At 41.0% G+C, this 16413-nt stretch overlaps 1 protein-coding gene across 16 annotated transcripts in view; it reads right to left on the reverse strand.

Moving 5' to 3' along the window:
• LOC144314205 (uncharacterized) overlaps positions 1-16413 on the reverse strand; it is a 375014-nt gene that overhangs the window by 251618 nt on the left and 106983 nt on the right. For 9 of the 16 annotated variants that reach the window (XR_013380033.1, XR_013380034.1, XM_077898053.1 and 6 more), the window contains exon 1: positions 2000-2259. The exons of 6 other annotated variants lie outside the window; for them this stretch is intronic. The gene's annotated coding sequence lies outside the window, so the exon portion shown is untranslated. Of the gene's footprint in view, positions 1-1999; positions 2260-11736; positions 11887-16413 lie in introns of those variants that run through there. One more of the 16 variants, XM_077898050.1, reaches the window with a different exon arrangement.

Consider the following 16413-nt stretch of genomic DNA (forward strand, 5'->3'; position numbering starts at 1 on the left):
ATACTTGAAGTCCCCAACTCAATAAGTGCCCATGTGAGTTGTAATAAATAATAAATAGGCCCCAAATGCTAGAAGCTTCTGATTTGATGTTATAAGAACATCACTTAATCCTGCAAGAGGTTTTCCAACAAACCACAACAGCTTCCTGCTCTTTCACAAATTAAAATATACATATACAAATTTATGAATGCACATAAAGAATTATCCACTATAAGAAACACTTCTCTTTTCAAAAAACACAAATGATGATCACCAGGCTGGAAAGCATGATGCAAAGGTGTTCCTCCAAAAATTACCAGCAAGAACACCAAGTACTAAGACAATGAGAAGAAAAGGGTATGGTATGTTCAAGCCGTGGAAATAAACACAAACTCTGGCACAGATTACAAGAGATGGTTACCCAAAGGGTGACCAAACTGTTCTTCTAGGGAAAACAAAATGTTTCTATTAGAGAGTCTAAAGGGAAATCCCTTGAGAGGCAGACAGAGAACCGGTGTAGTAATTGGCTAGATAATCCCAAATACTGCATCTGAGCTAACAGCACAAAGCCAAATGAGGAGCATCAGCTTCCACGCACACACCAGGCTACCAGGGAAGTCTGATGCTTTGAAGCATCTCTTCACATTTTTAGTTGATGAAAGGTTTATAAAGAAAATGTATCCCTCTAAATAAGCCTAGCCCTGCAAACACACGAGTGCATTGGCGATGTGGCTCGGGTCTTTAATTTGCTTTGTGTAGCAGCTGGCACCCTGATGTTTAGCCTTTGCTTACAAGGCTAGTCCTGATTGAAGTGCTCTGGCCCTTCTCTCTGAGGATCTGCATCCCTCTCATCTATTGTGGGTCTGCCAGGCTTAGAATCATTTTCTTGCCTGCCAGACCATGCTTCAATTCTTTTGATCACAACGACATAGAATTTGAAGACACCCAGAGAAAGACCTCTCAAAAAGTATCACACGACCTTAATTCCCTATCAAAGGTAATGCTAGGAAGAGCCCAGATATTACCCATAGTGCCACCTGGCCTCTGCCCAGCAGTGAGAATCTTCAATCATCCAAATGGTCCTCAGTCCCCAAGCTGGCCTCTTCACTTAACAACTGGGATAGACAACAAAGGGCTCTTCCCTGCAGGCCAGAATAGGGCCCCTGAAGATGACCAAAAGGTCACTCTAGCAAACAGAAGGGGTGCTCTTTATTTTCTCCGGGGCAGAATTGTGATTTTAGATTAAAGGAAAGCCAATTACAACATCCCTTTATCTGTAGAATGACCATTCAGTCGCGTTTGCCTCCATTTAGAGCACACCGTAATACTCTCAAAAGTGTTCCACTTTGGAAAATAAGTTCTATTGTCAACCTACTTATTTAGGATACCAAGGACAGATTCCTCCTTAATTCATCCAAGGTAGTGCCTGCATCAACAAAGACAACAGGGTGTCTTAATCCAGAGACTTGAAGCAGCAGGTTAGGGATTTAGAAATGGTACTCCCTCTCCTTTGGTGCAGATACCAAGCTTATCTTTCTGTAAGGTTGCATATCACTAAAGAAAAATAGCCCTAAGCTGGAGGTCTCATCTGTCCCCATTAAAAGGAAAATTTGTGATCTGGCTGTATCAGTCAGGATCCCACCAGGAAAGAGATGATCCCCCTGAATTAGAATAATTCAGTTTATTGATGAGAGTGTGAATGAAGGAGGACCACAAGGAATAGTACAGGAACCAAGCTGTTATCACCTTCAGCTACAGGGAGGACAGGGAGAGAGCCTCTGGCAGAACTGCTCCTTGAGAGGAGGAGATTCCTCATGACCTAATTCAAACCTACCCTTTCTTATGAGCCAATCCCCACAGTCTGGCCCAGAGGGTGCCACGCAAAAGCCCTAGAACAAACTGCACCACACATCTGGCACATACATATAACTCACTCTCCTACATATCTTTTTATGGTGCAAATATGTCCTATCTTTTCATCTCGACCATAAAAATCTGTGAAAGCAGAGACCTTTTTTACCTCTACATCACAAGCACCGCAACTCCCGTGGTTCTGAAACTTCTGTTTTTCCACTACCACACATTAAATCAGTGACATTCACATACAAGACCTTCCCCCAAAGGTATTCACTGGATTATCCATAATCCCTCCCTGCTCCGCCGTTTCTCTACCCCTTGAGAAATCACAGCAGAATATAGATGAGCAAGGTCAGATTATTTTACAGAAAGTCTTGAGTCCACTGTGACTTTCTGATGTAAATTCTATGTAAACTTTGATGATCTGTTACTATTAACTGGTATCTGGCACATCTCACAATGGCTCTTGTACGCTCTGCATCATAATGGCACCAGTAATACGTGTCATGGCGAAAAGGAGAAAAGACTTAGAAAGTGGATAGAAACTGTGGAAGAATGGGCCATTGCCATTATTGCCAATACAGGTATAGGACCACAGAAGAAACCCTAACCCAACTACACTACTGTCGGATCTTGAGAGAATTCACACACATACAAAACCAGCAAAATGTAGCTAACCTTGACTTACATATTACCTAGCCCAACGAGGAATTTTACCAAGGCAGAAATGAGGATATGTTCTCCTCCCACGATCATACAAGATACTAATCAAAGTGGTATGGAATCCCAAACTGAATCAAAGGCATTCAAGGAAAAACAACAAAACTCCTTTCTTGCCTCGAACAAATAAAGTTATTTGTACTTACTAAATGCAGATATCTACTGGGTGTCTAGATTATGGCAAGTAATAGAGATACAGAGTAAACAAAACAAACGAAAAACCCTGTACTCAGATGAGAGCAGTATTTTATCTGGATCAGGGAAGACTTTCTTACAAGATAATGTTTGAGCAGAGTTGTAAAGGGAAGAAGGGGTCACGTGGGTCTCCACATCAAATGTCCCAGGCAGATGCAGGAACCAGAGCTGCACGTCTTTGGCACATTCCAGGTGAGAAGGCCGTTGTGAGTGCCCTTGATGGGGAACAAGGGTCAGGAGGCTGGCAGTGAGATGAGAGATTTGGGGGTTGGGAAGCACTTCATGTAGTGTTTTGCATCTTACAGCAAATAAGATGGAAAATTGCCAAAGGGCTTCAACAGAAGAGGAGTATAATCTATGTTTTTAGACTATCAGTCCAGCTAGTATGTGAAGAGACTTGGCAAAGCAAGGGAAGGAGGAGGGAGCTAGTACCATCATGTAGGAAAGAGAGTGGGGCAGAGTTTGGACTAGGGTGAGTAGACATGAGGCAACGAAAAGTGGGCAGATCCCAAACATATTGTGACAGTACTGCTGACAGGATTTGAGGATTGATTGGATGTGAAATATGAGAGAAAGGAACTGACAGGTGAGGCTCAGATTTTTGGTCTGAGTAGCTGAAAGACTGAAGTAGACATTTACCAAGAAAGAAGACTGAGAGAAGAACAGCTCTGGAGAGGAAGGTCAAGAGTCTTTTTGAACATGCCAGTTAGATGTGCCTCTAACAAATCGTAGTGGGATGTCCCGCAGGCAGCCAGACTCAGAGGTGTGGAGTTCAGAAGACAGATTGGGGGTCAGCTGCACAGAGGTGGCATTTTGAGTCATAGGACAAGGTAGGAGGGCAAATAGAGAAGCGTGCCCAGGACTGAGTTCAAGCTCAAATATTGTGTTGCCCTTTCCAAACAACACATTTGCACTCTAACTTAGACTTTCCAGAGATAGTGTCTCTTGTTCTCCTTCAACAACAATTGAAGGACAATTCACTGGTAGAAAGTCAATGAGCCTCTGCCTCCTGCTTAGGGAAGCAGCACTTCTTTTTGGCCTGTTCACCAACCTCAGCAAGCAGCCAGAGGCCTTTCAAAGAAGCCCCTCTAAGAGGAAAAATGGTGAAGGGGTCAAAGAAACCACACTAGACAACAAAGAGCACTGCCACTGTGTGATGGTTGAGTAGGAGAGGCGGGACACCTTGCGGGCCTTTCCCAGACATCGCTCACTAGGCCATGGAGCGTGTACAATAAGAGAAGCAGAGGCAAATCAAGTCAACACTTGAGCAAACTTCCTCATGAGGGCCACATCCTGAGGGACAGAGTCTGCTCATGCACTGAGTCCTGATGATCATGTCCTTCACGCTCTAAAGGGCAACGACTGGCTAAAGTGCAAGGCCGGGCTGGGAGCTACAGAAGTTATGGGTTCAACCATTTTTGTTACCAAGGACAGAATGACAGTGGCCGGCCCTGACACTCAGTTGAAGCCTTTCTGGGAAAGCCCTCGTGGATGATTTAATTTCTCAGAGAATTTCTCTTCACTATGAATCAGAAGTGGTTAAATGGCTCTCCTTTATGGAAAAAAAAAATTCAGAAATAACTTGGGAAGAATTATTTTCTGAGTAAAAATAGCACCACCACATTAAGTTTTAGACAGTTAAAAATAGGTAAACTCCCATTGTGATGAACTCAAGGAACTTGCCAATTATTTTAATTAACTAAATTGGTGCTAAAATTAACACATTGCTAGAAACCAGGTTCCAGGTTGAGGGACTAGGAGGAGAAAGAATGCCAACATCTAGCTTCTGCTTAACAGATCCACAAGCAAAGGGAATTAAACCCAGCAGGGGAAAGAAATGTCATGAATACACAAACATATATATACTCCCCTTTTCACTCACTAGATTCCTGGGCTTTTGTCATATGTGGGTTTTTTGTAATTAATTATTTGGAATGTGGGTGATGGCACTCAATTAGACGGCTAGTTCTTCTAGGCAAACAATATGAATTACTGAAGAAAAACTATTTCTACCAGAAAAACAAACCTACAAGGAAGAGCTCAGCTAACTCTTCTCATTCACAAAGCAGGAAGCACACAATCAATTTCTCTTATTATTCAAGTGACTGTAGTCTGGACAATCACTCTATCAAATTATTACTGCACACAGGTGACTGAAGCCAGAACAGCAAAGCCCAGTATGCAAAGTATAACACAACAACTGTAAGTAATAATTTTGAAATTAGATGGAGATATGGGTCCGTATCCTAGCTCTGCAAATTCCCAGCTGTGCGACCTCGGGCAAGTTGCTTTGTCTCTCTGCATCTTAGTCTCCTCTTCTAGAAAATGAAGATATAACACCTATTTCATAGGGTTATGAGAATTGAATGTGATGATAAAAGTATAGCACTTAGCGTATACTGAAAAGTAGCTATTAACCATTCATATAATGAAGCATCCACAACATGGATTTAATTTTACTGTCTAGAAAGCTTTCTTATAACGATATTTATTATAATTATATTTAAATGAGAAAGACAAGCAAAAGACATCAAAGATGCCAGTGCAGCTATCCAGGGGGTTCTCGGATAAGCTCAGATCTCTCTCTAATGGGCATTTAAGAGAAAGCAAGGATACAGAAGCAGAGCAAACTGTTTTTAGTAGCATTAACCAAGCTCTTGGCAAGACGACACGCAAAATGAACTGACGTTTGCAAGGAAAAAGTGACAAAGACAACAGAAATAATTTTTAAAGTTATCCCATTGAGGAAAAAGCATATGATTATGATTAAATACTCCGAGACAACTTTGATATTCTGATTAAAAATTGCAACTTGAAATTTCAAAGATGGAATGATATTTAAGAACAAAAAAAATAAAATAAAAACAAAAACAAAAAATGGAAAAATCAATTCAATGGCAGATTTTGGATGAATTTGTCTTCGATGTCCTGGGGGAGAGTGAGGCCCTTCTGTCCTAAAAACACTGACAGACACCTGTTCCCTTTTCCATATTCCAGCAAGGAGAAACTTCTGGCTGCTGGGAAAGCTGTACATGGTAGGCCAAAGGATTAACATATTATGATGCATGTAACCAAGATGTGAGAATCTTTGTCCAATGTTTAAGAAAATCATTATATTGGAGAATCCATTCACTATTTGGTGATGATGTATGCATTGATTATGACTGCCAGATTTAGAAAATAAAAATAGAGTATTCAAATAAATTCACATTTCAATTAAACAGTGAATAATTTTTAGCATAAGTATGTCCCATGCAATATTTGGCAACACTAACATTGGGCTATCAGTAACATCACTTTAGCAGGAGATCATATGAGGAACCTCTTCTATTTTGGCAACAAGCACAATTTTTATGTGGTATTTTTCTCATTTCTTTTTTTTAAGATTTTATTTATTTATTATTGAGAAACACACACAGAGGCAGAGACATAGGCAGAGGGAGAAGCAGGCTCCCTGTGGGGAGCCTGATATGGGACACTTGATCCCAGGACCCTGGGATCACTCCCTGGGCCAAAGGCAGACACTGAGACACCTAGGTGCCCCTTTTCTCTTTATTTCTGAGGAAGGCATTCATCATTGATCACTATACGGATCTAGTCTACTCCAGTAGTTTTCAGATACACACACACAAACACACACACACACACGTCTTTAGAAAGCAAACTTCTGATGTAAAATCCTAATACATAATACAGACTTTTTTCTAAAAGGAGGAGAATGTCTTTTGGTTGAATGCAGAAGTCAGGGATACAATGGAGAAAAATGGAGGGTAAACCTCTCTGTCTACTTGGCTTACCCATCCTTCTGCCCTTACGATGTGCCCAAAGACTCTCCTTGGCACAAAGGGACTCTAGAGAACAGATATAGAACACCTATCATTTGACAGTGCCACCAAGTCTCATTTAAAACTGAATGCCCCAATCAACATAATGTAGACCTTACCTGTATATCTCCCATTGCCAGGGTTACTCTCACTGCAGACAATATCCTCAAACTCCCACAAAAGACATGCTAGAGTTCTATTTGACTCATTTCAATCCTCCTTTTGCCAGAACTAATCTATAAGCTGTTTTCTATTTTACAACTGTGCCTATGACATGAAATAAGCAACTAAAACCAGACAAGCTCACCTCTGCCATTTATCAAATCCACCCAATAGCAATAATGCAGGAATTGAAATAAACTTCCAAATGCTAAAATTTCTGATTATCACCTAAGTATTTGCTATCACATAGACATAACCAACACTCTTCCCATTTCAACCCTTTCCCTTGGGATTGGTTCAGAAAAATGTTCTCATCATGGGGGACAAGAAACACTGCTGTCATGTGGAAGCCTTTTCCCTCACTCATTCCTATGACCATCTGCAAGGGTGACATGCCATCTCCTGCAGACCTACCTCCATCTGGCATGTGAGGAATGTCTTTGGATATACTTTGCGTGTCTATTCAAATCCTCATTACCCCTATATACCACAGAGTACCTTTAATGTACTTCCCCTGACCCCTCTCTAGGAACAATCACTCATTATGATTTTGTCCCAGCCCATTTTCTACAAAAGACCATATGTTTTGGAAGAAGCATTGCAGAGCCATTCCCAGAGCACATAGTGAGTATCCATGACCATCCTAAAAAGCTAACTTCAGGGGTGTCTGGCTGGCTCTTGTGACTCTTGATCTCGGGGTTGGAAGTTCAACCCTCATTGGGTATAAAGATTACTTAAAAATAAAGTGTTTTTTTTTTAAAGCCAACTTCAGACCAATTCTGTAGTTGGTTATCTTTCACCTAGAGACATGTGTCTGTTCATTTTGCTCATTAAAAGTTACGTACAAAAAAAAAAGCCAAATGTAATGTGATAAATTGACAGAACATTGCTGAGACCAATTTCAAAAGAGCTAATTAAAACCATATTCACGAATTGGAAGACTCAATATTGTTAAGATGCTAATTCTCTCCTAATTGATCTAGAGAGTCAATGCAACTCCAATCAAAAAACAAAAAAAAAAAATAGCCAAATGACTTTAAAATGCATATGAAAATACAGAGGACAGAGAGCCAAAAGAACTGTGATAAAAAAAAAAAACTAAACTAAAACTAAACTTGGAGGACTAACCACATCTCATCTCAAAACTTATTATAAAGCCTTAGTAATCAAGATACTATGACATTTGTGCAAAGGTAGACAAATAGATCAATGGAACAGAAGGAAGATTCTAGGAATGAACATATAGATATATGGATTTCTGAAAAAGGTGAAAAGGCAATTCAGAAGAAAGAGAATAATCTTTGCAATAAATGGTGCTGAAACAATTGTATTGCCATATGCAAAGAAGGAAGAGAAGGAAAAGGGATAGAACTTTACTCCATGCTTATACAATAGTTAACTCAGAATGGTTCATAGACTTAAAACTATATGAAACTAAATCTAAAACTATGAAACATCTAGAAGAAAATGTATGATAACATCTTTGTGGTCTTGGGTTAAATATTTCTTAGATACAACACCAAAAGCATAGTCCAAAGAAGAAAAAAATAGATAACAGAACTTCCTCAAAATTAAAGACATCTGCTCTTTGAAATACACTCTGAGGGTAATTAAAAAGACAGGCCACAGGCTGAAAGAAAATATTTATAAATCAAATATCTGATAAAGAGCTTAAATCTAGAATATACAAAGAACTCTTAAATTCAATAAGACTTAAAGCAACTCCGTACAAAATGGTCAAAAGATTTGAGCAGATCCTTCAGCAAAGAAGAGACATTAATGGCAAATAAGCACCTGAAAAGATGTTCAACATCATTAATCATTAAGTAAATTAAAAATTAAACCCTACTGAGATGCTATTGGCATGCCTATTTAAATAGCTAGAATTAAGAAGACTGAGCATATCAAGTGGCAATGAGGACTTGGACTTTGGACCTGGAAAGTATCTTCAAGGACGCCAAGATCCTGGTGTCGGGACCCTTCCTGGTGAAGACTGGCTATGCATTCATGGACTGTCCAAATGAGAGCTGGGCCCTCAAGGCCATCGAGGCGCTTTCAGGTAAAGTGGAACTGCATGGGAAATTTATGGAAGTTGAGCACTCTGTCCCAAAAAGACAAAGATTTTATTTATTTATTCATGAGAGGCACAGAGAGAGAGAGAGAGAGAGAGAGGCAGAGACACAGGCAGAGAGAGAAGCAGGCTCCATGCAGGGATCCCAACACCGAACTCGATCCTGGGACACCAGGATCACAGCCTGGGCTGAAGGCAGGTGCTAAACTGCTGAGCCACTCAGGCATCCCAAGATTATGATTTTAAATGAAAAACTGTAATAAATGCCACTACATATTAGTAAACATAAGGGCTTTATCTAAAAAACAAACTTGTAAAACCAAAATAAAAATTAGAAAAATGGAAAAAAAAAAACTGGACCACTCCTACAGTCCTAGTGGGAATGTAAAATGGTAGAGTTGCTTTGGAAAACATGTCAGCAGTTTCTTCAGTAAACATACAACCTACTGTGTGATCCACCCATGATATTTCTAAGTATTTGTCCAACAGAACTAAAAGCATGTCCTACAAAGACATAAACACAAATGTGTACAGCAGTTTCACTGCAATAGCCGAAAACTGGAAACAATTCAAATATTCATCACCAGGTAAGTAAACACTCTGTGGTATATCCATATAATGAAGTACTATTCAGTAGTTTAAAAAAAAAAAAAAGAATGAACATTAGTACATGCAAAACCAAGACTGAACTTCAAAATAATTCATCTGAATGAAAAGAACCAGAATTTTTCTCCTCCAGAAACGGGTAGATACTGTATGATTCCACTATATAAAATTCTAGAAAAGCCTAACTAATCTATCATGACAGCAGGCAGCTGAGTGGTTGCCTGAAGACGGTGGAATGGGAAAGATTACAAAAGAATTTGAGAAAACTTTTGGGAGGGATGATACGTTCACCATCTTGATTACGGTGATGGCTTCACAGGTACATACATGTCAACACATACAAAAGTGACCACTTTATGTGCATGGTTTACTGTCTGCCCATTATACTTTGATAAAACTGCTTGAGTGAAACTTAAAAGTTTAAAAAGAATTATTTAGGGAAAAGAATTAATCTTCTTTGGTTTGGTGTCTGCACAATGACGTATTTAAACAACTCTTTGGCAGCCAAGAATTGAGTGGCAACAGTCTTCATCTTTATGGAGCCTACCGAAAAACATCAGATGGAACCCATTTTATAATCAATAGCACAACACCTTCAATTCATCATCCCTGCCATTTTATTTACCTTCCACAGCTGCCCAGAGCAGCCCCAAAGGGTCTTTCCTCTTCTCTCTAAATTATCCAAAACTTCCCATCCTCAGCCCTGCCCAGGAAGCTGCCCATCTTTCCTCTACCTGCCCAGATATATTCTCTAGCCACTCCCCAGCCCCCGCCCCCAGTACTTTTACCTCTTCTCAACTCTGACTTCCTATTACTACTAGTTCAGCATTTTTCTGTTATCCTAAGTGGCATAACTCAAATCCCAGAAGCCAAAAACTAAAAGCAATCCCGGGTAGAAGTGGAAAAAGTAGGGAGAGGCATGTTCATACATTAACAATTTTTTTTAATTCTAATAACTGGGGGTGGAGAAGAACATCTTATTTCAAAATGAAAAGACTGGTCCCGAGATCTGGACCCCCTTTCTGTGCAGAGCTCCTCTCCTATTTCCACATCCCAACTCATTCATTCTCCCAGCCAAAGACTCAGCTTTGCATCATTCAGTTTTCTGTTCCAACCTTAAATTGCATCCATGGACCTGACATTGGCCCCCCTCCTAACTCACTCTTCCCACTTCCTGTGGCTAGTTCACGTCTTCTCTGTACCTCACCCCTATGCCACTCAAAAAAAAAAAAAAAAAAAAAAAAGACCGATTTCATCCTTTCTAAGCATGTTACCGCCACAGTGCTTTCAAAAGTGTCTTTTGGCTCATATAGAATGTAAATTCTTTATGAAGGACAAACATTATATGGTCTCATTCATTTGAGGAATATAAACAATAGTGAAAGGGAATAAAGGGGAAAGGAGAAAAAATGAGTGGGAAATATCAGAGAGAGAGACAGAACATGAGAGACTCCTAACTCTGGGAAATGAATTAGGGGTGGTGGAAGGGGAGGTAGGCAGGGGGTGGGGGTGACTGGGTGACAGGCACTGAGGGGGGCACTTGGCAGGATGAGCACTGGGTGTTATGCTATATGTTAGCAAATTGAACACCAATAAAAAATTTAAAATAATAAAGTATCTATTTGTCAAATACTTGCCCATTTTTCTGCATATAATTAGCAGGGTTAACCCGACCGCCTGCACCGCTGCTCTCTGCAGAGTCTGTAAAGTCCCCAAGAACCAAGGATCCATCTGTTTGATCACTTCTCCCAGCCTTCTTATCATGGCCAGCTGTGGCCCTGCCCTGCTGCAGAACATTCCAGCACAGAGTATCGTTCACGACTCCACCCTGGCCTCCCCCGACCCATACTCTTCCTGCTTCATGTCCCAATGTCACCACCCCTTTGCGGCACCCAGCGCCACATCCCCAGCACACCACCACCCTCCTTCACTGTCTCAACTATTACCCGCTGCCTAGGGCAGAGGTTGGCAAGTTTTTTCCATAAAGGGCCAAAGAATAAATATTTTAGTCCTTCAGGGGCCAGATGGTCTCTGTCCCTGTATAACTGTGCCATTACAGCACAAATGCATAGACGACACGCAGATGAACGAGTGTGGCTTGTCCCAATAAGTCCTTATTTCGAAAGAAAAACACATGACAGACCAGATTTGGTCTGCAGGCCAGAGTGTGACCTAAAGCATCCTCCCTAATGGGAACAGAAGCTATGTTGTATTGTTTTGGGATTCAGTAAAGTATATAAAAATACTTTAATTTCTGGCAGGTTCTAAATGATTTTTCCCCCACGTAAAATATATCATGAATTAAATGTCACCATTACTTACCAGTAAGGTCTAGGTAGAAAATACCTGATTTATTCAATTTGTTTTCCTCAGGAACCCTGGGTGGCGCAGCGGTTTAGCGCCTGCTTTTGGCCCAGGGCGCGATCCTGGAGACCCGGGATCGAATCCCACGTCGGGTTCCCGGTGCATGGAGCCTGCTTCTCCCTCTGCCTGTGTCTCTGCCTCTGTCTCTGTGTGTGACTATCATAAATAAATAAAAAATTTTTAAAAATTTTGTTTTCCTCAATTAAAATATTTAAGGATTTTACATGACTTAAGGGGGGGGGGCTCCCTTCTCTGTCCTAAGACAGGAGCACAGATCACCCCATCACAAAAAGGCTTCAGCAAGCCGGGTCTCAGTGCAAAAGTATGTCGAGTAGTAGAGGCCAGACGACTGTTTTGTGTCTATATTTGGGCTCTTCAGAGAAACAACCAATTGGATAGGTTTATAGACATATTTGTTTTAAGGAATTAGTTCTTGTGATTGTGTGACCGGCCCAAAATCTGATGGGGGTAGTGCTGAAGGCTGGAGACCCCGGGAAGAGTCGCTGTTCCCATCCAAAGCCATCAGCTGGCAGGATTTCCTCTCAGGGGGCACCTGGTTGGCTCAGTCAGGAGAGTATGTGACTCTTGATCTTGGGATTGTAAGTCTGAGCCCCACGCTGGGTGCAGAGATTACTTAATAAAATAAAGCATCCTCCCTTCCAAGCTCCGTCTTGCTGGCTCCTGGTTTTCTTACAAGACTCAGGCCAAGTTATCCTCCTGAGAGTGCTTTCTCCTATTCCTGCTTAGATGGACCCTTTCTCGGTCGCCCCGCAGCATATACACCACATGCATTTTGTAGCAACAGGAAAAGCTTCTTCCCTGGGTCTGATGCTTCCTTCCGTGTGAGGGAGTTCTGCTCCTGTGACAGCGCTGGCTTGTCTCTACCGCCCCCCTTCCTCCTCCCTTGGGAGGTGGAGCAGCTCGGAGTAGGAGTGGGGAGCACTGCCCCAGAGACAGCACCTAATTCCTCCAGCTTCCCTGACACCACACGGGCCACAGCGTCACTCCTGGAAAGGCCTGTCCATCCAGTGCCGCCTGCACCTGGCCGTATAATTCTGTCTCATTCCAGAGTTCTCCATTATCAGTTTAATCGGTAACAAGAGCGATATTTTTATCTGTAGCTTACTTCTTGATTATCTCTTAATTACTTCAGAACTCTAGAGGGAAACGGAGGAGCTATTTATTAGGCCCCACTGAAGCCTAACAGATCGCGCCGGCCAGAGCACCCAGCATGTTGCGTAGAAATGTGCTTTGTGTGCTTTCTTTGCTTTGGTCAGTGATTCTCAGAGTAGACCTTGGGCCTCTAGAAAGGCCTTCCAATTGCCATCGACACGCCCAGAAATGCAAGTCTTTTTCTCAGACTAAGAGCAAATGACACGCTTCCCATTAGCTTCTACTTCTGCCTACAACCGGATGTTACCTACTAATAACCCCCTAAGTGGATTAGCAGTAGTTTCAAAGTTGAATGTATGAATAGAGTTTCCTGAATCTTTAATTCAGCATTCTGCTAAGTCTGGCAGCCACTCTTTTGGAAATACTGCAAAATTTTTATCGGGCATGAGCCTACAAGACAGCATTCCAGGAGTCTTGAGGAAACAATTTGTGAGTCATGTATCTGCGATGCAATCTTCAACTAGTCATGGTTTTCAGTCACGGCTATTCGAGTTTTGCTTTTACCTTATAAATTACCATGAGCGTAGTATCTTTATTAGTGTAGTTTATTACATGTCATTGAGTAAACTTAGAGTTTATAGGAACACATATTCGCCCAGCTGGAGGACAAGGAGAGGGTTAGGGTGAAGTAGGCATGGAGAGTACGAGCTCTCGGGTCAGACTGCCTGGTTTGTAATCTCAAGATCACCTGTGTCACTTGACGGAAGCTATGCAACTCTCGGCTCCATGTCTTCGCCATTAAAAGGGGGACTGGTCCCTATGTCACAGAGAACTGGGAAGATTAAAAGAGGTAATCCATGTAAAGTCCTTAGACCACATAATTAGCTAGTATTATTTTATTATTACTATGCACACGACTAGGTCTTCTGGCCTTTAGTTTTCCAATAAGCAGGTTTTCAGCTACATGTGAATGCAGTTCAAATACAAATCATCCATAGATCTGCTGCTAATGCAGTGGTTATTGGTAATCCTCCCCCAAATTTGTTCACACTGTATGTTTTACTGGTGATGTTTGATAGACAATATATACCAAACCAATAAATATGAGCTATCTTCTCCACTGGAATTTAAACTTCCTGAGGGCAGAAACCTCTCCTTATGTAGGAGTTCTCTACTATAGCCTCAATACCTAGAACATGCTTGGCATACAATAGGCTCTCAGTAATTTTTTTTAATGAACTAATATGCTAACTATGAATTTAATACTAGATAACCTGCAGTATAATATTGAACTTGGGGTTCCGAAATTACTAGATTATCCAAATTTTTTGGAATTGTTTTATACTTTAAAACCATGTTTAAGTTTACATTATTATGTTAAGTAAATCATGAGTGATTTGTATATATTCTAATTGAATATATTCTAATTGAATTATTTTTCACTGAGAACACATGGGAATAGGTGACTCTCATGGCTCTTTTGCAAGTCCTGAGTGGGCCACAGCCACATAAAGAACTGTATTTTTCCATTAGACAACTCAAAAATCAAAAATATTTTAAATGACCCAGCAGATCCAGTTCTACATATATGCCTAAAAGAAGTCAATCAAAAGACACGTGCAAGAATGTTCACAATAGCTTTGTTTATAATAGTGAAAATTTGGAAACAATCCAAACATCCATCATAGAGGAATAAATAAATGGTGGAATAGTTATGCAATGGAATATTGCACAAGCAATAAAAAAGAACTACTTTTACATATTCTTAATGCAGCAACATAGATGAAGCTTACAGTGTTGCAAAAGCAATCAGACGAAAAGATAACATACTATGTGATTCTGTTTACATGAAGATTCAACTTCTATGAATTTATATGAAGTTTATTACAGACAAAACTAATCCGTGGATATAAAAATCAAAATAATGGTTATCTCCATTGGGAAAACACGAAAGGGCAAAAGAGAGCCTTCTAGCCTATCAGAAATGTTTTAGATCTTAATTTGGGTGATGTTCACAGCTGAGTGTTAACATGTGTATGGGGATAAATTCAGTGAGTTGTACAGTTAAGATTTATGCACTTTACAGTATGTATGTTATACAACATAGACAGAGTTGGTTTGTTTTGAAGAGAGAGTAATTTCTACATGCCCGACATTTAGCCGGGCCCTGGAGATATACTGATGAAGGAAACAGGCATGTCTTTCCTCTTAGTATGATGTCCCTCTGCTGCTAGCTCAGTATCTATGCTCAGTAAATTGTTGGTGCCCCGAACCAAGCATGCTTTCTGCACACTAACCATTTAAACTTCTGTAAAAATACTAGGGCTAATGCTAATGGCAACAGCGGTACTTCATATTTGACAAACATGTCTTGTCTCATTTTAGGCTTTTTCAATCCGAGGTCATCACAATGCCTCATTATGGAAAAATCCCAGAACCATCTCCTCCCTCCAGCAAAAGAACTACGTGCACTTTCATCCTGCAGATTTCAGAATTGATGCTCTGTGCTGCTAGCATTCTCCATATCCCACGGAGTTGTGCGCTAAAATCCAGAGCAATGAACACACCTATGAAAAATGATGCTTTCGAGCCTGCCCTATGGTGCAGTAAATTTGAAAGTACTCTTAATAATAATAAGGATCAACATTGACTTTAATGGTCCTCAAATCCATCACGTAATTTCATTAGCCACCCAGCACAGATGCAAGCAGGGGTGATGTCATACTTTTTCCCCTTGCTCTGAAACCTGAGTCAGGCGCCAGAGATGGAAACCAGTTTTACAGACTCTAATCGGATTAAAGCTTCTGGCAGCCACTGATCAATATATGGTAGCTGGAGGATTCCCAAAATGTGCAAAGCTCTCGTACGCCCCTTCAGAGCCATGGCCTCCTTCAAGCAGAAGGGAGGTTCAGGTGGTCCAAGTGGGGAGAGTCAAGCTGCTGTGTCCCAAGGCACCACACAGTTTTCATTTTTTCCCAGGATCTAGGTCCACACAGGAGAAAGGGGTCATCGCTTCAACCACTGCTCTCTGATCTTATCAAAAGGGAACCTCTAACTATTCACATGCCCTTCATATAGAAAACCAGCAGTTAAAATCATGGGCTTTGGAGTTAGACGCAACTTGATCTAAAACCTGGCTCTTCTCTTGACTAGCTAGCCCCATGGGAGCAACCCTACCTGTCTGACTCTCAGCTTCCTCATCTACAAAGGGGAGAGAACAACACCTACCTCATGGAGGAGGAGTCAGGATAAGAGGCTCATGCTTATGACAGTCCCTGGGCTACATACTTACATACTAGACATGTGAGAGCTAATAATGAAAAGAAATTACCACCTATGATTAATAGCTATCAATTACCATTATAATTCATAAAACTCTGAGATACCCCCTCATAATCAGAGAGGAGAACCTTTCTGACTTTATCATTTTACTTACCTCAACCTTCCTATCTCTCAAACAGCACAAGCAAAGGAGCCAGTGGCTAGATGTGCTTACAGCCTCCAGGTCGCTTTAACAAGAAC

This window comes from Canis aureus, chromosome 5, assembly GCF_053574225.1.
Source record: "Canis aureus isolate CA01 chromosome 5, VMU_Caureus_v.1.0, whole genome shotgun sequence".
NCBI lineage: Eukaryota > Metazoa > Chordata > Mammalia > Carnivora > Canidae > Canis > Canis aureus.